The 19058-nt window shown below is 49.9% G+C and overlaps 23 non-coding genes across 23 annotated transcripts; all 23 read right to left on the bottom strand.

Moving 5' to 3' along the window:
- Positions 1 to 294: 294 nt before the first annotated feature.
- TRNAM-CAU (transfer RNA methionine (anticodon CAU)) lies at positions 295 to 366 on the bottom strand. The gene has a single exon. It is a non-coding gene; the product is annotated as a tRNA-Met (tRNA).
- A 1174-nt stretch (positions 367 to 1540) lies between these two features.
- On the bottom strand, positions 1541 to 1612 carry TRNAM-CAU (transfer RNA methionine (anticodon CAU)). Its single transcript has one exon. It is a non-coding gene; the product is annotated as a tRNA-Met (tRNA).
- A 1181-nt stretch (positions 1613 to 2793) lies between these two features.
- On the bottom strand, positions 2794 to 2865 carry TRNAM-CAU (transfer RNA methionine (anticodon CAU)). The gene has a single exon. It is a non-coding gene; the product is annotated as a tRNA-Met (tRNA).
- A 782-nt stretch (positions 2866 to 3647) lies between these two features.
- Positions 3648 to 3719, bottom strand: TRNAG-UCC (transfer RNA glycine (anticodon UCC)). Its single transcript has one exon. It is a non-coding gene; the product is annotated as a tRNA-Gly (tRNA).
- A 331-nt stretch (positions 3720 to 4050) lies between these two features.
- On the bottom strand, positions 4051 to 4122 carry TRNAM-CAU (transfer RNA methionine (anticodon CAU)). Its single transcript has one exon. It is a non-coding gene; the product is annotated as a tRNA-Met (tRNA).
- Positions 4123 to 4904: 782 nt separating this feature from the next.
- Positions 4905 to 4976, bottom strand: TRNAG-UCC (transfer RNA glycine (anticodon UCC)). Its single transcript has one exon. It is a non-coding gene; the product is annotated as a tRNA-Gly (tRNA).
- Positions 4977 to 5307: 331 nt separating this feature from the next.
- On the bottom strand, positions 5308 to 5379 carry TRNAM-CAU (transfer RNA methionine (anticodon CAU)). The gene has a single exon. It is a non-coding gene; the product is annotated as a tRNA-Met (tRNA).
- Positions 5380 to 6161: 782 nt separating this feature from the next.
- On the bottom strand, positions 6162 to 6233 carry TRNAG-UCC (transfer RNA glycine (anticodon UCC)). Its single transcript has one exon. It is a non-coding gene; the product is annotated as a tRNA-Gly (tRNA).
- Positions 6234 to 6564: 331 nt separating this feature from the next.
- TRNAM-CAU (transfer RNA methionine (anticodon CAU)) lies at positions 6565 to 6636 on the bottom strand. Its single transcript has one exon. It is a non-coding gene; the product is annotated as a tRNA-Met (tRNA).
- Positions 6637 to 7418: 782 nt separating this feature from the next.
- Positions 7419 to 7490, bottom strand: TRNAG-UCC (transfer RNA glycine (anticodon UCC)). Its single transcript has one exon. It is a non-coding gene; the product is annotated as a tRNA-Gly (tRNA).
- Positions 7491 to 7821: 331 nt separating this feature from the next.
- On the bottom strand, positions 7822 to 7893 carry TRNAM-CAU (transfer RNA methionine (anticodon CAU)). The gene has a single exon. It is a non-coding gene; the product is annotated as a tRNA-Met (tRNA).
- A 782-nt stretch (positions 7894 to 8675) lies between these two features.
- Positions 8676 to 8747, bottom strand: TRNAG-UCC (transfer RNA glycine (anticodon UCC)). The gene has a single exon. It is a non-coding gene; the product is annotated as a tRNA-Gly (tRNA).
- A 331-nt stretch (positions 8748 to 9078) lies between these two features.
- TRNAM-CAU (transfer RNA methionine (anticodon CAU)) lies at positions 9079 to 9150 on the bottom strand. Its single transcript has one exon. It is a non-coding gene; the product is annotated as a tRNA-Met (tRNA).
- Positions 9151 to 11178: 2028 nt separating this feature from the next.
- TRNAG-UCC (transfer RNA glycine (anticodon UCC)) lies at positions 11179 to 11250 on the bottom strand. Its single transcript has one exon. It is a non-coding gene; the product is annotated as a tRNA-Gly (tRNA).
- Positions 11251 to 11581: 331 nt separating this feature from the next.
- Positions 11582 to 11653, bottom strand: TRNAM-CAU (transfer RNA methionine (anticodon CAU)). The gene has a single exon. It is a non-coding gene; the product is annotated as a tRNA-Met (tRNA).
- A 782-nt stretch (positions 11654 to 12435) lies between these two features.
- Positions 12436 to 12507, bottom strand: TRNAG-UCC (transfer RNA glycine (anticodon UCC)). Its single transcript has one exon. It is a non-coding gene; the product is annotated as a tRNA-Gly (tRNA).
- Positions 12508 to 12838: 331 nt separating this feature from the next.
- TRNAM-CAU (transfer RNA methionine (anticodon CAU)) lies at positions 12839 to 12910 on the bottom strand. Its single transcript has one exon. It is a non-coding gene; the product is annotated as a tRNA-Met (tRNA).
- Positions 12911 to 13692: 782 nt separating this feature from the next.
- Positions 13693 to 13764, bottom strand: TRNAG-UCC (transfer RNA glycine (anticodon UCC)). The gene has a single exon. It is a non-coding gene; the product is annotated as a tRNA-Gly (tRNA).
- Positions 13765 to 14095: 331 nt separating this feature from the next.
- Positions 14096 to 14167, bottom strand: TRNAM-CAU (transfer RNA methionine (anticodon CAU)). The gene has a single exon. It is a non-coding gene; the product is annotated as a tRNA-Met (tRNA).
- Positions 14168 to 15343: 1176 nt separating this feature from the next.
- On the bottom strand, positions 15344 to 15415 carry TRNAM-CAU (transfer RNA methionine (anticodon CAU)). The gene has a single exon. It is a non-coding gene; the product is annotated as a tRNA-Met (tRNA).
- A 1177-nt stretch (positions 15416 to 16592) lies between these two features.
- TRNAM-CAU (transfer RNA methionine (anticodon CAU)) lies at positions 16593 to 16664 on the bottom strand. Its single transcript has one exon. It is a non-coding gene; the product is annotated as a tRNA-Met (tRNA).
- A 1174-nt stretch (positions 16665 to 17838) lies between these two features.
- On the bottom strand, positions 17839 to 17910 carry TRNAM-CAU (transfer RNA methionine (anticodon CAU)). Its single transcript has one exon. It is a non-coding gene; the product is annotated as a tRNA-Met (tRNA).
- Positions 17911 to 18692: 782 nt separating this feature from the next.
- Positions 18693 to 18764, bottom strand: TRNAG-UCC (transfer RNA glycine (anticodon UCC)). Its single transcript has one exon. It is a non-coding gene; the product is annotated as a tRNA-Gly (tRNA).
- Positions 18765 to 19058: the final 294 nt, after the last annotated feature.

The following is a 19058-nucleotide window of genomic DNA, read 5'->3' as shown; positions in this document are numbered from 1 at the left end:
AATAAGAATAAGTCATTGGCTGGGAATGAAAAAAGCTTGCGTTTGACGCAGAAGCAGTTCGCATCATGAGGTCTTGCCGGTCAGCCCAACATTTCCCCGGGACCCCTTAAAAAAGGAGCTTGGTTTTAAGTTTGGTTTGATTGAACAGTACATTTTGTTGGCTGGGCTGGGACCCTCTCCTATTTAGCGCAAGAGTGGAACGAGGCAGCAAGTTCAAGGAATGACATTGCATCCAGGCACTTACAGCTCTTTGTGCCCTAATGCCATGACACAAAAACATAATTTGAAAAAAGTTAGCAGAGGATGGTTTCGATCCATCGACCTCTGGGTTATGGGCCCAGCACGCTTCCGCTGCGCCACTCTGCTGGTTGGAGAACAAAAGCTTTTCTGGGCTTTTACAGCCTACAAACCGACAACCCTAGACCCATTTTCGAGTGAAGCGGGCAGTAGGCCTTACAAAGCCAAACAACCTGCAACCACGCACTCCCATCCCATGGCCTTTTGCAGACAGGCCTCATTTCTCTAGCTCACACCCTAACTGCCAACACCCCTTCCCCTTCTCTCTCTGTCTCTCTCTCTCTGTCTCTCTCTCTCATTCTCTCTCTCTCGCAAATAGATACTTTACTTCCCAGGTGCAACAAAACAAGCCTTCTCGAGCTGGCAGATATGGGAAGGAAGGAAGGAAGGGCCAGTTTGGAAACTCAACTCAATTACCATAAATCCCCTGCTAAGGGTTATGGGAGGGAGGAATGAAGGAACTTTGCTTCAGGGAAAGGGCTGCTGCTGCTTCAGCATGTGAGGAGCGCAGCCACACGTTTCACCTTCTTCAGTATGTTGGTTTACAGGATGAGAGAGATCCTGAAACCTCACTCTAATAGGCTGAGGTGCTGTGCTCGGTGGCCTGCTGGGACCTTGGCCCGTCAGGGCAAGGCGAATAGGCCTTTGTCAGGCCTTTGTCGGGGAGGGGCCAGGAGCCCTGCTCGCTTCAATCCCCTCACCGATAGACAGTTGCAGAAACTAGGATGCAAGAACCTTTCCTGGATGGGGTTTTGATTTTCACGAAAAGTGTGTCAGCTTTGCTTTCAGCATGAGTCTGATTTCCAAAAAATGCATTTTGAACAATTTAAAGATTTGATCTGCGTTGGCCGGGAGTCGAACCCGGGTCAACTGCTTGGAAGGCAGCTATGCTCACCACTATACCACCAACGCCTGCCTGTCTGGCCTATCTGATGGAGCGGCCCTTAGAAATAAGAATAAGTCATTGGCTGGGAATGAAAAAAGCTTGCGTTTGACGCAGAAGCAGTTCGCATCATGAGGTCTTGCCGGTCAGCCCAACATTTCCCCGGGACCCCTTAAAAAAGGAGCTTGGTTTTAAGTTTGGTTTGATTGAACAGTACATTTTGTTGGCTGGGCTGGGACCCTCTCCTATTTAGCGCAAGAGTGGAACGAGGCAGCAAGTTCAAGGAATGACATTGCATCCAGGCACTTACAGCTCTTTGTGCCCTAATGCCATGACACAAAAACATAATTTGAAAAAAGTTAGCAGAGGATGGTTTCGATCCATCGACCTCTGGGTTATGGGCCCAGCACGCTTCCGCTGCGCCACTCTGCTGGTTGGAGAACAAGAGCTTTTATGGGCTTTTACAGCCTACAAACCGACAACCCTAGACCCAGTTTCGAGTGAAGCGGGCAGTAGGCCTTACAAAGCCAAACAACCTGCAACCACGCACTCCCATCCCATGGCCTTTTGCAGACAGGCCTCATTTCTCTAGCTCACACCCTAACTGCCAACACCCCTTCCCCTTCTCTCTCTGTCTCTCTCTCTCTGTCTCTCTCTCTCATTCTCTCTCTCTCGCAAATAGATACTTTACTTCCCAGGTGCAACAAAACAAGCCTTCTCGAGCTGGCAGATATGGGAAGGAAGGAAGGAAGGGCCAGTTTGGAAACTCAACTCAATTACCATAAATCCCCTGCTAAGGGTTATGGGAGGGAGGAATGAAGGAACTTTGCTTCAGGGAAAGGGCTGCTGCTGCTTCAGCATGTGAGGAGCGCAGCCACATGTTTCACCTTCTTCAGTATGTTGGTTTACAGGATGAGAGAGATCCTGAAACCTCACTCTAATAGGCTGAGGTGCTGTGCTCGGTGGCCTGCTGGGACCAAGGCCCGTCAGGGCAAGGCGAATAGGCCTTTGTCAGGCCTTCGTCAGGGCTTTGTCGGGGAGGGGCCAGGAGCCCTGCTCGCTTCAATCCCCTCACCGATAGACAGTTGCAGAAACTAGGATGCAAGAACCTTTCCTGGATGGGGTTTTGATTTTCACGAAAAGTGTGTCAGCTTTGCTTTCAGCATGAGTCTGATTTCCAAAAAATGCATTTTGAACAATTTAAAGATTTGATCTGCGTTGGCAATCGAACCCGGGTCAACTGCTTGGAAGGCAGCTATGCTCACCACTATACCACCAACGCCTGCCTGTCTGGGCTATCTGATGGAGCGGCCCTTAGAAATAAGAATAAGTCATTGGCTGGGAATGAAAAAAGCTTGCGTTTGACGCAGAAGCAGTTCGCATCATGAGGTCTTGCCGGTCAGCCCAACATTTCCCCGGGACCCCTTAAAAAAGGAGCTTGGTTTTAAGTTTGGTTTGATTGAACAGTACATTTTGTTGGCTGGGCTGGGACCCTCTCCTATTTAGCGCAAGAGTGGAACGAGGCAGCAAGTTCAAGGAATGACATTGCATCCAGGCACTTACAGCTCTTTGTGCCCTAATGCCATGACACAAAAACATAATTTGAAAAAAGTTAGCAGAGGATGGTTTCGATCCATCGACCTCTGGGTTATGGGCCCAGCACGCTTCCGCTGCGCCACTCTGCTGGTTGGAGAACAAGAGCTTTTATGGGCTTTTACAGCCTACAAACCGACAACCCTAGACCCAGTTTCGAGTGAAGCGGGCAGTAGGCCTTACAAAGCCAAACAACCTGCAACCACGCACTCCCATCCCATGGCCTTTTGCAGACAGGCCTCATTTCTCTAGCTCACACCCTAACTGCCAACACCCCTTCCCCTTCTCTCTCTGTCTCTCTCTCTCTGTCTCTCTCTCTCATTCTCTCTCTCTCGCAAATAGATACTTTACTTCCCAGGTGCAACAAAACAAGCCTTCTCGAGCTGGCAGATATGGGAAGGAAGGAAGGAAGGGCCAGTTTGGAAACTCAACTCAATTACCATAAATCCCCTGCTAAGGGTTATGGGAGGGAGGAATGAAGGAACTTTGCTTCAGGGAAAGGGCTGCTGCTGCTTCAGCATGTGAGGAGCGCAGCCACACGTTTCACCTTCTTCAGTATGTTGGTTTACAGGATGAGAGAGATCCTGAAACCTCACTCTAATAGGCTGAGGTGCTGTGCTCGGTGGCCTGCTGGGACCAAGGCCCGTCAGGGCAAGGCGAATAGGCCTTTGTCAGGCCTTCGTCAGGGCTTTGTCGGGGAGGGGCCAGGAGCCCTGCTCGCTTCAATCCCCTCACCGATAGACAGTTGCAGAAACTAGGATGCAAGAACCTTTCCTGGATGGGGTTTTGATTTTCACGAAAAGTGTGTCAGCTTTGCTTTCAGCATGAGTCTGATTTCCAAAAAATGCATTTTGAACAATTTAAAGATTTGATCTGCGTTGGCCGGGAATCGAACCCGGGTCAACTGCTTGGAAGGCAGCTATGCTCACCACTATACCACCAACGCCTGCCTGTCTGGGCTATCTGATGGAGCGGCCCTTAGAAATAAGAATAAGTCATTGGCTGGGAATGAAAAAAGCTTGCGTTTGACGCAGAAGCAGTTCGCATCATGAGGTCTTGCCGGTCAGCCCAACATTTCCCCGGGACCCCTTAAAAAAGGAGCTTGGTTTTAAGTTTGGTTTGATTGAACAGTACATTTTGTTGGCTGGGCTGGGACCCTCTCCTATTTAGCGCAAGAGTGGAACGAGGCAGCAAGTTCAAGGAATGACATTGCATCCAGGCACTTACAGCTCTTTGTGCCCTAATGCCATGACACAAAAACATAATTTGAAAAAAGTTAGCAGAGGATGGTTTCGATCCATCGACCTCTGGGTTATGGGCCCAGCACGCTTCCGCTGCGCCACTCTGCTGGTTGGAGAACAAGAGCTTTTCTGGGCTTTTACAGCCTACAAACCGACAACCCTAGACCCAGTTTCGAGTGAAGCGGGCAGTAGGCCTTACAAAGCCAAACAACCTGCAACCACGCACTCCCATCCCATGGCCTTTTGCAGACAGGCCTCATTTCTCTAGCTCACACCCTAACTGCCAACACCCCTTCCCCTTCTCTCTCTGTCTCTCTCTCTCTGTCTCTCTCTCTCATTCTCTCTCTCTCGCAAATAGATACTTTACTTCCCAGGTGCAACAAAACAAGCCTTCTCGAGCTGGCAGATATGGGAAGGAAGGAAGGAAGGGCCAGTTTGGAAACTCAACTCAATTACCATAAATCCCCTGCTAAGGGTTATGGGAGGGAGGAATGAAGGAACTTTGCTTCAGGGAAAGGGCTGCTGCTGCTTCAGCATGTGAGGAGCGCAGCCACACGTTTCACCTTCTTCAGTATGTTGGTTTACAGGATGAGAGAGATCCTGAAACCTCACTCTAATAGGCTGAGGTGCTGTGCTCGGTGGCCTGCTGGGACCAAGGCCCGTCAGGGCAAGGCGAATAGGCCTTTGTCAGGCCTTCGTCAGGGCTTTGTCGGGGAGGGGCCAGGAGCCCTGCTCGCTTCAATCCCCTCACCGATAGACAGTTGCAGAAACTAGGATGCAAGAACCTTTCCTGGATGGGGTTTTGATTTTCACGAAAAGTGTGTCAGCTTTGCTTTCAGCATGAGTCTGATTTCCAAAAAATGCATTTTGAACAATTTAAAGATTTGATCTGCGTTGGCCGGGAATCGAACCCGGGTCAACTGCTTGGAAGGCAGCTATGCTCACCACTATACCACCAACGCCTGCCTGTCTGGGCTATCTGATGGAGCGGCCCTTAGAAATAAGAATAAGTCATTGGCTGGGAATGAAAAAAGCTTGCGTTTGACGCAGAAGCAGTTCGCATCATGAGGTCTTGCCGGTCAGCCCAACATTTCCCCGGGACCCCTTAAAAAAGGAGCTTGGTTTTAAGTTTGGTTTGATTGAACAGTACATTTTGTTGGCTGGGCTGGGACCCTCTCCTATTTAGCGCAAGAGTGGAACGAGGCAGCAAGTTCAAGGAATGACATTGCATCCAGGCACTTACAGCTCTTTGTGCCCTAATGCCATGACACAAAAACATAATTTGAAAAAAGTTAGCAGAGGATGGTTTCGATCCATCGACCTCTGGGTTATGGGCCCAGCACGCTTCCGCTGCGCCACTCTGCTGGTTGGAGAACAAGAGCTTTTATGGGCTTTTACAGCCTACAAACCGACAACCCTAGACCCAGTTTCGAGTGAAGCGGGCAGTAGGCCTTACAAAGCCAAACAACCTGCAACCACGCACTCCCATCCCATGGCCTTTTGCAGACAGGCCTCATTTCTCTAGCTCACACCCTAACTGCCAACACCCCTTCCCCTTCTCTCTCTGTCTCTCTCTCTCTGTCTCTCTCTCTCATTCTCTCTCTCTCGCAAATAGATACTTTACTTCCCAGGTGCAACAAAACAAGCCTTCTCGAGCTGGCAGATATGGGAAGGAAGGAAGGAAGGGCCAGTTTGGAAACTCAACTCAATTACCATAAATCCCCTGCTAAGGGTTATGGGAGGGAGGAATGAAGGAACTTTGCTTCAGGGAAAGGGCTGCTGCTGCTTCAGCATGTGAGGAGCGCAGCCACACGTTTCACCTTCTTCAGTATGTTGGTTTACAGGATGAGAGAGATCCTGAAACCTCACTCTAATAGGCTGAGGTGCTGTGCTCGGTGGCCTGCTGGGACCAAGGCCCGTCAGGGCAAGGCGAATAGGCCTTTGTCAGGCCTTCGTCAGGGCTTTGTCGGGGAGGGGCCAGGAGCCCTGCTCGCTTCAATCCCCTCACCGATAGACAGTTGCAGAAACTAGGATGCAAGAACCTTTCCTGGATGGGGTTTTGATTTTCACGAAAAGTGTGTCAGCTTTGCTTTCAGCATGAGTCTGATTTCCAAAAAATGCATTTTGAACAATTTAAAGATTTGATCTGCGTTGGCCGGGAATCGAACCCGGGTCAACTGCTTGGAAGGCAGCTATGCTCACCACTATACCACCAACGCCTGCCTGTCTGGGCTATGTGATGGAGCGGCCCTTAGAAATAAGAATAAGTCATTGGCTGGGAATGAAAAAAGCTTGCGTTTGACGCAGAAGCAGTTCGCATCATGAGGTCTTGCCGGTCAGCCCAACATTTCCCCGGGACCCCTTAAAAAAGGAGCTTGGTTTTAAGTTTGGTTTGATTGAACAGTACATTTTGTTGGCTGGGCTGGGACCCTCTCCTATTTAGCGCAAGAGTGGAACGAGGCAGCAAGTTCAAGGAATGACATTGCATCCAGGCACTTACAGCTCTTTGTGCCCTAATGCCATGACACAAAAACATAATTTGAAAAAAGTTAGCAGAGGATGGTTTCGATCCATCGACCTCTGGGTTATGGGCCCAGCACGCTTCCGCTGCGCCACTCTGCTGGTTGGAGAACAAGAGCTTTTATGGGCTTTTACAGCCTACAAACCGACAACCCTAGACCCAGTTTCGAGTGAAGCGGGCAGTAGGCCTTACAAAGCCAAACAACCTGCAACCACGCACTCCCATCCCATGGCCTTTTGCAGACAGGCCTCATTTCTCTAGCTCACACCCTAACTGCCAACACCCCTTCCCCTTCTCTCTCTGTCTCTCTCTCTCTGTCTCTCTCTCTCATTCTCTCTCTCTCGCAAATAGATACTTTACTTCCCAGGTGCAACAAAACAAGCCTTCTCGAGCTGGCAGATATGGGAAGGAAGGAAGGAAGGGCCAGTTTGGAAACTCAACTCAATTACCATAAATCCCCTGCTAAGGGTTATGGGAGGGAGGAATGAAGGAACTTTGCTTCAGGGAAAGGGCTGCTGCTGCTTCAGCATGTGAGGAGCGCAGCCACACGTTTCACCTTCTTCAGTATGTTGGTTTACAGGATGAGAGAGATCCTGAAACCTCACTCTAATAGGCTGAGGTGCTGTGCTCGGTGGCCTGCTGGGACCAAGGCCCGTCAGGGCAAGGCGAATAGGCCTTTGTCAGGCCTTCGTCAGGGCTTTGTCGGGGAGGGGCCAGGAGCCCTGCTCGCTTCAATCCCCTCACCGATAGACAGTTGCAGAAACTAGGATGCAAGAACCTTTCCTGGATGGGGTTTTGATTTTCACGAAAAGTGTGTCAGCTTTGCTTTCAGCATGAGTCTGATTTCCAAAAAATGCATTTTGAACAATTTAAAGATTTGATCTGCGTTGGCCGGGAATCGAACCCGGGTCAACTGCTTGGAAGGCAGCTATGCTCACCACTATACCACCAACGCCTGCCTGACTGGGCTATCTGATGGAGCGGCCCTTAGAAAAAAGAATAAGTCATTGGCTGGGAATGAAAAAAGCTTGCGTTTGACGCAGAAGCAGTTCGCATCATGAGGTCTTGCCGGTCAGCCCAACATTTCCCCGGGACCCCTTAAAAAAGGAGCTTGGTTTTAAGTTTGGTTTGATTGAACAGTACATTTTGTTGGCTGGGCTGGGACCCTCTCCTATTTAGCGCAAGAGTGGAACGAGGCAGCAAGTTCAAGGAATGACATTGCATCCAGGCACTTACAGCTCTTTGTGCCCTAATGCCATGACACAAAAACATAATTTGAAAAAAGTTAGCAGAGGATGGTTTCGATCCATCGACCTCTGGGTTATGGGCCCAGCACGCTTCCGCTGCGCCACTCTGCTGGTTGGAGAACAAGAGCTTTTCTGGGCTTTTACAGCCTACAAACCGACAACCCTAGACCCAGTTTCGAGTGAAGCGGGCAGTAGGCCTTACAAAGCCAAACAACCTGCAACCACGCACTCCCATCCCATGGCCTTTTGCAGACAGGCCTCATTTCTCTAGCTCACACCCTAACTGCCAACACCCCTTCCCCTTCTCTCTCTGTCTCTCTCTCTCTGTCTCTCTCTCTCATTCTCTCTCTCTCGCAAATAGATACTTTACTTCCCAGGTGCAACAAAACAAGCCTTCTCGAGCTGGCAGATATGGGAAGGAAGGAAGGAAGGGCCAGTTTGGAAACTCAACTCAATTACCATAAATCCCCTGCTAAGGGTTATGGGAGGGAGGAATGAAGGAACTTTGCTTCAGGGAAAGGGCTGCTGCTGCTTCAGCATGTGAGGAGCGCAGCCACACGTTTCACCTTCTTCAGTATGTTGGTTTACAGGATGAGAGAGATCCTGAAACCTCACTCTAATAGGCTGAGGTGCTGTGCTCGGTGGCCTGCTGGGACCAAGGCCCGTCAGGGCAAGGCGAATAGGCCTTTGTCAGGCCTTCGTCAGGGCTTTGTCGGGGAGGGGCCAGGAGCCCTGCTCGCTTCAATCCCCTCACCGATAGACAGTTGCAGAAACTAGGATGAAAGAACCTTTCCTGGATGGGGTTTTGATTTTCACGAAAAGTGTGTCAGCTTTGCTTTCAGCATGAGTCTGATTTCCAAAAAATGCATTTTGAACAATTTAAAGATTTGATCTGCGTTGGCCGGGAATCGAACCCGGGTCAACTGCTTGGAAGGCAGCTATGCTCACCACTATACCACCAACGCCTGCCTGTCTGGACTATCTGATGGAGCGGCCCTTAGAAATAAGAATAAGTCATTGGCTGGGAATGAAAAAAGCTTGCATTTGACGCAGAAGCAGTTCGCATCATGAGGTCTTGCCGGTCAGCCCAACATTTCCCCGGGACCCCTTAAAAAAGGAGCTTGGTTTTAAGTTTGGTTTGATTGAACAGTACATTTTGTTGGCTGGGCTGGGACCCTCTCCTATTTAGCGCAAGAGTGGAACGAGGCAGCAAGTTCAAGGAATGACATTGCATCCAGGCACTTACAGCTCTTTGTGCCCTAATGCCATGACACAAAAACATAATTTGAAAAAAGTTAGCAGAGGATGGTTTCGATCCATCGACCTCTGGGTTATGGGCCCAGCACGCTTCCGCTGCGCCACTCTGCTGGTTGGAGAACAAGAGCTTTTATGGGCTTTTACAGCCTACAAACCGACAACCCTAGACCCAGTTTCGAGTGAAGCGGGCAGTAGGCCTTACAAAGCCAAACAACCTGCAACCACGCACTCCCATCCCATGGCCTTTTGCAGACAGGCCTCATTTCTCTAGCTCACACCCTAACTGCCAACACCCCTTCCCCTTCTCTCTCTGTCTCTCTCTCTCTGTCTCTCTCTCTCATTCTCTCTCTCTCGCAAATAGATACTTTACTTCCCAGGTGCAACAAAACAAGCCTTCTCGAGCTGGCAGATATGGGAAGGAAGGAAGGAAGGGCCAGTTTGGAAACTCAACTCAATTACCATAAATCCCCTGCTAAGGGTTATGGGAGGGAGGAATGAAGGAACTTTGCTTCAGGGAAAGGGCTGCTGCTGCTTCAGCATGTGAGGAGCGCAGCCACACGTTTCACCTTCTTCAGTATGTTGGTTTACAGGATGAGAGAGATCCTGAAACCTCACTCTAATAGGCTGAGGTGCTGTGCTCGGTGGCCTGCTGGGACCTTGGCCCGTCAGGGCAAGGCGAATAGGCCTTTGTCAGGCCTTTGTCGGGGAGGGGCCAGGAGCCCTGCTCGCTTCAATCCCCTCACCGATAGACAGTTGCAGAAACTAGGATGCAAGAACCTTTCCTGGATGGGGTTTTGATTTTCACGAAAAGTGTGTCAGCTTTGCTTTCAGCATGAGTCTGATTTCCAAAAAATGCATTTTGAACAATTTAAAGATTTGATCTGCGTTGGCCGGGAATCGAACCCAGGTCAACTGCTTGGAAGGCAGCTATGCTCACCACTATACCACCAACGCCTGCCTGTCTGGGCTATCTGATGGAGCGGCCCTTAGAAATAAGAATAAGTCATTGGCTGGGAATGAAAAAAGCTTGCGTTTGACGCAGAAGCAGTTCGCATCATGAGGTCTTGCCGGTCAGCCCAACATTTCCCCGGGACCCCTTAAAAAAGGAGCTTGGTTTTAAGTTTGGTTTGATTGAACAGTACATTTTGTTGGCTGGGCTGGGACCCTCTCCTATTTAGCGCAAGAGTGGAACGAGGCAGCAAGTTCAAGGAATGACATTGCATCCAGGCACTTACAGCTCTTTGTGCCCTAATGCCATGACACAAAAACATAATTTGAAAAAAGTTAGCAGAGGATGGTTTCGATCAATCGACCTCTGGGTTATGGGCCCAGCACGCTTCCGCTGCGCCACTCTGCTGGTTGGAGAACAAGAGCTTTTCTGGGCTTTTACAGCCTACAAACCGACAACCCTAGACCCAGTTTCGAGTGAAGCGGGCAGTAGGCCTTACAAAGCCAAACAACCTGCAACCACGCACTCCCATCCCATGGCCTTTTGCAGACAGGCCTCATTTCTCTAGCTCACACCCTAACTGCCAACACCCCTTCCCCTTCTCTCTCTGTCTCTCTCTCTCTGTCTCTCTCTCTCATTCTCTCTCTCTCGCAAATAGATACTTTACTTCCCAGGTGCAACAAAACAAGCCTTCTCGAGCTGGCAGATATGGGAAGGAAGGAAGGAAGGGCCAGTTTGGAAACTCAACTCAATTACCATAAATCCCCTGCTAAGGGTTATGGGAGGGAGGAATGAAGGAACTTTGATTCAGGGAAAGGGCTGCTGCTGCTTCAGCATGTGAGGAGCGCAGCCACACGTTTCACCTTCTTCAGTATGTTGGTTTACAGGATGAGAGAGATCCTGAAACCTCACTCTAATAGGCTGAGGTGCTGTGCTCGGTGGCCTGCTGGGACCAAGGCCCGTCAGGGCAAGGCGAATAGGCCTTTGTCAGGCCTTCGTCAGGGCTTTGTCGGGGAGGGGCCAGGAGCCCTGCTCGCTTCAATCCCCTCACCGATAGACAGTTGCAGAAACTAGGATGCAAGAACCTTTCCTGGATGGGGTTTTGATTTTCACGAAAAGTGTGTCAGCTTTGCTTTCAGCATGAGTCTGATTTCCAAAAAATGCATTTTGAACAATTTAAAGATTTGATCTGCGTTGGCCGGGAATCGAACCCGGGTCAACTGCTTGGAAGGCAGCTATGCTCACCACTATACCACCAACGCCTGCCTGTCTGGGCTATCTGATGGAGCGGCCCTTAGAAATAAGAATAAGTCATTGGCTGGGAATGAAAAAAGCTTGCGTTTGACGCAGAAGCAGTTCGCATCATGAGGTCTTGCCGGTCAGCCCAACATTTCCCCGGGACCCCTTAAAAAAGGAGCTTGGTTTTAAGTTTGGTTTGATTGAACAGTACATTTTGTTGGCTGGGCTGGGACCCTCTCCTATTTAGCGCAAGAGTGGAACGAGGCAGCAAGTTCAAGGAATGACATTGCATCCAGGCACTTACAGCTCTTTGTGCCCTAATGCCATGACACAAAAACATAATTTGAAAAAAGTTAGCAGAGGATGGTTTCGATCCATCGACCTCTGGGTTATGGGCCCAGCACGCTTCCGCTGCGCCACTCTGCTGGTTGGAGAACAAGAGCTTTTATGGGCTTTTACAGCCTACAAACCGACAACCCTAGACCCAGTTTCGAGTGAAGCGGGCAGTAGGCCTTACAAAGCCAAACAACCTGCAACCACGCACTCCCATCCCATGGCCTTTTGCAGACAGGCCTCATTTCTCTAGCTCACACCCTAACTGCCAACACCCCTTCCCCTTCTCTCTCTGTCTCTCTCTCTCTGTCTCTCTCTCTCATTCTCTCTCTCTCGCAAATAGATACTTTACTTCCCAGGTGCAACAAAACAAGCCTTCTCGAGCTGGCAGATATGGGAAGGAAGGAAGGAAGGGCCAGTTTGGAAACTCAACTCAATTACCATAAATCCCCTGCTAAGGGTTATGGGAGGGAGGAATGAAGGAACTTTGCTTCAGGGAAAGGGCTGCTGCTGCTTCAGCATGTGAGGAGCGCAGCCACACGTTTCACCTTCTTCAGTATGTTGGTTTACAGGATGAGAGAGATCCTGAAACCTCACTCTAATAGGCTGAGGTGCTGTGCTCGGTGGCCTGCTGGGACCAAGGCCCGTCAGGGCAAGGCGAATAGGCCTTTGTCAGGCCTTCGTCAGGGCTTTGTCGGGGAGGGGCCAGGAGCCCTGCTCGCTTCAATCCCCTCACCGATAGACAGTTGCAGAAACTAGGATGCAAGAACCTTTCCTGGATGGGGTTTTGATTTTCACGAAAAGTGTGTCAGCTTTGCTTTCAGCATGAGTCTGATTTCCAAAAAATGCATTTTGAACAATTTAAAGATTTGATCTGCGTTGGCCGGGAATCGAACCCGGGTCAACTGCTTGGAAGGCAGCTATGCTCACCACTATACCACCAACGCCTGCCTGTCTGGGCTATCTGATGGAGCGGCCCTTAGAAAAAAGAATAAGTCATTGGCTGGGAATGAAAAAAGCTTGCGTTTGACGCAGAAGCAGTTCGCATCATGAGGTCTTGCCGGTCAGCCCAACATTTCCCCGGGACCCCTTAAAAAAGGAGCTTGGTTTTAAGTTTGGTTTGATTGAACAGTACATTTTGTTGGCTGGGCTGGGACCCTCTCCTATTTAGCGCAAGAGTGGAACGAGGCAGCAAGTTCAAGGAATGACATTGCATCCAGGCACTTACAGCTCTTTGTGCCCTAATGCCATGACACAAAAACATAATTTGAAAAAAGTTAGCAGAGGATGGTTTCGATCCATCGACCTCTGGGTTATGGGCCCAGCACGCTTCCGCTGCGCCACTCTGCTGGTTGGAGAACAAGAGCTTTTCTGGGCTTTTACAGCCTACAAACCGACAACCCTAGACCCAGTTTCGAGTGAAGCGGGCAGTAGGCCTTACAAAGCCAAACAACCTGCAACCACGCACTCCCATCCCATGGCCTTTTGCAGACAGGCCTCATTTCTCTAGCTCACACCCTAACTGCCAACACCCCTTCCCCTTCTCTCTCTGTCTCTCTCTCTCTGTCTCTCTCTCTCATTCTCTCTCTCTCGCAAATAGATACTTTACTTCCCAGGTGCAACAAAACAAGCCTTCTCGAGCTGGCAGATATGGGAAGGAAGGAAGGAAGGGCCAGTTTGGAAACTCAACTCAATTACCATAAATCCCCTGCTAAGGGTTATGGGAGGGAGGAATGAAGGAACTTTGCTTCAGGGAAAGGGCTGCTGCTGCTTCAGCATGTGAGGAGCGCAGCCACACGTTTCACCTTCTTCAGTATGTTGGTTTACAGGATGAGAGAGATCCTGAAACCTCACTCTAATAGGCTGAGGTGCTGTGCTCGGTGGCCTGCTGGGACCAAGGCCCGTCAGGGCAAGGCGAATAGGCCTTTGTCAGGCCTTCGTCAGGGCTTTGTCGGGGAGGGGCCAGGAGCCCTGCTCGCTTCAATCCCCTCACCGATAGACAGTTGCAGAAACTAGGATGCAAGAACCTTTCCTGGATGGGGTTTTGATTTTCACGAAAAGTGTGTCAGCTTTGCTTTCAGCATGAGTCTGATTTCCAAAAAATGCATTTTGAACAATTTAAAGATTTGATCTGCGTTGGCCGGGAATCGAACCCGGGTCAACTGCTTGGAAGGCAGCTATGCTCACCACTATACCACCAACGCCTGCCTGTCTGGGCTATCTGATGGAGCGGCCCTTAGAAATAAGAATAAGTCATTGGCTGGGAATGAAAAAAGCTTGCGTTTGACGCAGAAGCAGTTCGCATCATGAGGTCTTGCCGGTCAGCCCAACATTTCCCCGGGACCCCTTAAAAAAGGAGCTTGGTTTTAAGTTTGGTTTGATTGAACAGTACATTTTGTTGGCTGGGCTGGGACCCTCTCCTATTTAGCGCAAGAGTGGAACGAGGCAGCAAGTTCAAGGAATGACATTGCATCCAGGCACTTACAGCTCTTTGTGCCCTAATGCCATGACACAAAAACATAATTTGAAAAAAGTTAGCAGAGGATGGTTTCGATCCATCGACCTCTGGGTTATGGGCCCAGCACGCTTCCGCTGCGCCACTCTGCTGGTTGGAGAACAAGAGCTTTTATGGGCTTTTACAGCCTACAAACCGACAACCCTAGACCCAGTTTCGAGTGAAGCGGGCAGTAGGCCTTACAAAGCCAAACAACCTGCAACCACGCACTCCCATCCCATGGCCTTTTGCAGACAGGCCTCATTTCTCTAGCTCACACCCTAACTGCCAACACCCCTTCCCCTTCTCTCTCTGTCTCTCTCTCTCTGTCTCTCTCTCTCATTCTCTCTCTCTCGCAAATAGATACTTTACTTCCCAGGTGCAACAAAACAAGCCTTCTCGAGCTGGCAGATATGGGAAGGAAGGAAGGAAGGGCCAGTTTGGAAACTCAACTCAATTACCATAAATCCCCTGCTAAGGGTTATGGGAGGGAGGAATGAAGGAACTTTGCTTCAGGGAAAGGGCTGCTGCTGCTTCAGCATGTGAGGAGCGCAGCCACACGTTTCACCTTCTTCAGTATGTTGGTTTACAGGATGAGAGAGATCCTGAAACCTCACTCTAATAGGCTGAGGTGCTGTGCTCGGTGGCCTGCTGGGACCTTGGCCCGTCAGGGCAAGGCGAATAGGCCTTTGTCAGGCCTTTGTCGGGGAGGGGCCAGGAGCCCTGCTCGCTTCAATCCCCTCACCGATAGACAGTTGCAGAAACTAGGATGCAAGAACCTTTCCTGGATGGGGTTTTGATTTTCACGAAAAGTGTGTCAGCTTTGCTTTCAGCATGAGTCTGATTTCCAAAAAATGCATTTTGAACAATTTAAAGATTTGATCTGCGTTGGCCGGGAATCAAACCCGGGTCAACTGCTTGGAAGGCAGCTATGCTCACCACTATACCACCAACGCCTGCCTGTCTGGGCTATCTGATGGAGCGGCCCTTAGAAATAAGAATAAGTCATTGGCTGGGAATGAAAAAAGCTTGCGCGTTTGACGCAGAAGCAGTTCGCATCATGAGGTCTTGCCGGTCAGCCCAACATTTCCCCGGGACCCCTTAAAAAAGGAGCTTGGTTTTAAGTTTGGTTTGATTGAACAGTACATTTTGTTGGCTGGGCTGGGACCCTCTCCTATTTAGCGCAAGAGTGGAACGAGGCAGCAAGTTCAAGGAATGACATTGCATCCAGGCACTTACAGCTCTTTGTGCCCTAATGCCATGACACAAAAACATAATTTGAAAAAAGTTAGCAGAGGATGGTTTCGATCCATCGACCTCTGGGTTATGGGCCCAGCACGCTTCCGCTGCGCCACTCTGCTGGTTGGAGAACAAAAGCTTTTCTGGGCTTTTACAGCCTACAAACCGACAACCCTAGACCCATTTTCGAGTGAAGCGGGCAGTAGGCCTTACAAAGCCAAACAACCTGCAACCACGCACTCCCATCCCATGGCCTTTTGCAGACAGGCCTCATTTCTCTAGCTCACACCCTAACTGCCAACACCCCTTCCCCTTCTCTCTCTGTCTCTCTCTCTCTGTCTCTCTCTCTCATTCTCTCTCTCTCGCAAATAGATACTTTACTTCCCAGGTGCAACAAAACAAGCCTTCTCGAGCTGGCAGATATGGGAAGGAAGGAAGGAAGGGCCAGTTTGGAAACTCAACTCAATTACCATAAATCCCCTGCTAAGGGTTATGGGAGGGAGGAATGAAGGAACTTTGCTTCAGGGAAAGGGCTGCTGCTGCTTCAGCATGTGAGGAGCGCAGCCACACGTTTCACCTTCTTCAGTATGTTGGTTTACAGGATGAGAGAGATCCTGAAACCTCACTCTAATAGGCTGAGGTGCTGTGCTCGGTGGCCTGCTGGGACCTTGGCCCGTCAGGGCAAGGCGAATAGGCCTTTGTCAGGCCTTTGTCGGGGAGGGGCCAGGAGCCCTGCTCGCTTCAATCCCCTCACCGATAGACAGTTGCAGAAACTAGGATGCAAGAACCTTTCCTGGATGGGGTTTTGATTTTCACGAAAAGTGTGTCAGCTTTGCTTTCAGCATGAGTCTGATTTCCAAAAAATGCATTTTGAACATTTAAAGATTTGATCTGCGTTGGCCGGGAATCGAACCGGGGTCAACTGCTTGGAAGGCAGCTATGCTCACCACTATACCACCAACGCCTGCCTGCCTGTCTGGGCTATCTGATGGAGCGGCCCTTAGAAATAAGAATAAGTCATTGGCTGGGAATGAAAAAAGCTTGCGTTTGACGCAGAAGCAGTTCGCATCATGAGGTCTTGCCGGTCAGCCCAACATTTCCCCGGGACCCCTTAAAAAAGGAGCTTGGTTTTAAGTTTGGTTTGATTGAACAGTACATTTTGTTGGCTGGGCTGGGACCCTCTCCTATTTAGCGCAAGAGTGGAACGAGGCAGCAAGTTCAAGGAATGACATTGCATCCAGGCACTTACAGCTCTTTGTGCCCTAATGCCATGACACAAAAACATAATTTGAAAAAAGTTAGCAGAGGATGGTTTCGATCCATCGACCTCTGGGTTATGGGCCCAGCACGCTTCCGCTGCGCCACTCTGCTGGTTGGAGAACAAAAGCTTTTCTGGGCTTTTACAGCCTACAAACCGACAACCCTAGACCCATTTTCGAGTGAAGCGGGCAGTAGGCCTTACAAAGCCAAACAACCTGCAACCACGCACTCCCATCCCATGGCCTTTTGCAGACAGGCCTCATTTCTCTAGCTCACACCCTAACTGCCAACACCCCTTCCCCTTCTCTCTCTGTCTCTCTCTCTCTGTCTCTCTCTCTCATTCTCTCTCTCTCGCAAATAGATACTTTACTTCCCAGGTGCAACAAAACAAGCCTTCTCGAGCTGGCAGATATGGGAAGGAAGGAAGGAAGGGCCAGTTTGGAAACTCAACTCAATTACCATAAATCCCCTGCTAAGGGTTATGGGAGGGAGGAATGAAGGAACTTTGCTTCAGGGAAAGGGCTGCTGCTGCTTCAGCATGTGAGGAGCGCAGCCACACGTTTCACCTTCTTCAGTATGTTGGTTTACAGGATGAGAGAGATCCTGAAACCTCACTCTAATAGGCTGAGGTGCTGTGCTCGGTGGCCTGCTGGGACCAAGGCCCGTCAGGGCAAGGCGAATAGGCCTTTGTCAGGCCTTTGTCGGGGAGGGGCCAGGAGCCCTGCTCGCTTCAATCCCCTCACCGATAGACAGTTGCAGAAACTAGGATGCAAGAACCTTTCCTGGATGGGGTTTTGATTTTCACGAAAAGTGTGTCAGCTTTGCTTTCAGCATGAGTCTGATTTCCAAAAAATGCATTTTGAACAATTTAAAGATTTGATCTGCGTTGGCCGGGAATCGAACCGGGGTCAACTGCTTGGAAGGCAGCTATGCTCACCACTATACCACCAACGCCTGCCTGTCTGGGCTATCTGATGGAGCGGCCCTTAGAAATAAGAATAAGTCATTGGCTGGGAATGAAAAAAGCTTGCGTTTGACGCAGAAGCAGTTCGCATCATGAGGTCTTGCCGGTCAGCCCAACATTTCCCCGGGACCCCTTAAAAAAGGAGCTTGGTTTTAAGTTTGGTTTGATTGAACAGTACATTTTGTTGGCTGGGCTGGGACCCTCTCCTATTTAGCGCAAGAGTGGAACGAGGCAGCAAGTTCAAGGAATGACATTGCATCCAGGCACTTACAGCTCTTTGTGCCCTAATGCCATGACACAAAAACATAATTTGAAAAAAGTTAGCAGAGGATGGTTTCGATCCATCGACCTCTGGGTTATGGGCCCAGCACGCTTCCGCTGCGCCACTCTGCTGGTTGGAGAACAAGAGCTTTTATGGGCTTTTACAGCCTACAAACCGACAACCCTAGACCCAGTTTCGAGTGAAGCGGGCAGTAGGCCTTACAAAGCCAAACAACCTGCAACCACGCACTCCCATCCCATGGCCTTTTGCAGACAGGCCTCATTTCTCTAGCTCACACCCTAACTGCCAACACCCCTTCCCCTTCTCTCTCTGTCTCTCTCTCTCTGTCTCTCTCTCTCATTCTCTCTCTCTCGCAAATAGATACTTTACTTCCCAGGTGCAACAAAACAAGCCTTCTCGAGCTGGCAGATATGGGAAGGAAGGAAGGAAGGGCCAGTTTGGAAACTCAACTCAATTACCATAAATCCCCTGCTAAGGGTTATGGGAGGGAGGAATGAAGGAACTTTGCTTCAGGGAAAGGGCTGCTGCTGCTTCAGCATGTGAGGAGCGCAGCCACACGTTTCACCTTCTTCAGTATGTTGGTTTACAGGATGAGAGAGATCCTGAAACCTCACTCTAATAGGCTGAGGTGCTGTGCTCGGTGGCCTGCTGGGACCAAGGCCCGTCAGGGCAAGGCGAATAGGCCTTTGTCAGGCCTTCGTCAGGGCTTTGTCGGGGAGGGGCCAGGAGCCCTGCTCGCTTCAATCCCCTCACCGATAGACAGTTGCAGAAACTAGGATGCAAGAACCTTTCCTGGATGGGGTTTTGATTTTCACGAAAAGTGTGTCAGCTTTGCTTTCAGCATGAGTCTGATTCCCAAAAAATGCATTTTGAACAATTTAAAGATTTGATCTGCGTTGGCCGGGAATCGAACCCGGGTCAACTGCTTGGAAGGCAGCTATGCTCACCACTATACCACCAACGCCTGCCTGTCTGGGCTATCTGATGGAGCGGCCCTTAGAAATAAGAATAAGTCATTGGCTGGGAATGAAAAAAGCTTGCGTTTGACGCAGAAGCAGTTCGCATCATGAGGTCTTGCCGGTCAGCCCAACATTTCCCCGGGACCCCTTAAAAAAGGAGCTTGGTTTTAAGTTTGGTTTGATTGAACAGTACATTTTGTTGGCTGGGCTGGGACCCTCTCCTATTTAGCGCAAGAGTGGAACGAGGCAGCAAGTTCAAGGAATGACATTGCATCCAGGCACTTACAGCTCTTTGTGCC

This window comes from Ambystoma mexicanum, chromosome 6q (genome assembly GCF_040938575.1).
Source record: "Ambystoma mexicanum isolate Mex_15411 chromosome 6q, UKY_AmexF1_1, whole genome shotgun sequence".
NCBI lineage: Eukaryota > Metazoa > Chordata > Amphibia > Caudata > Ambystomatidae > Ambystoma > Ambystoma mexicanum.
Note: the sequence above shows the minus strand (reverse complement) of the source record. Positions and strands in the feature narration are given on the sequence as shown.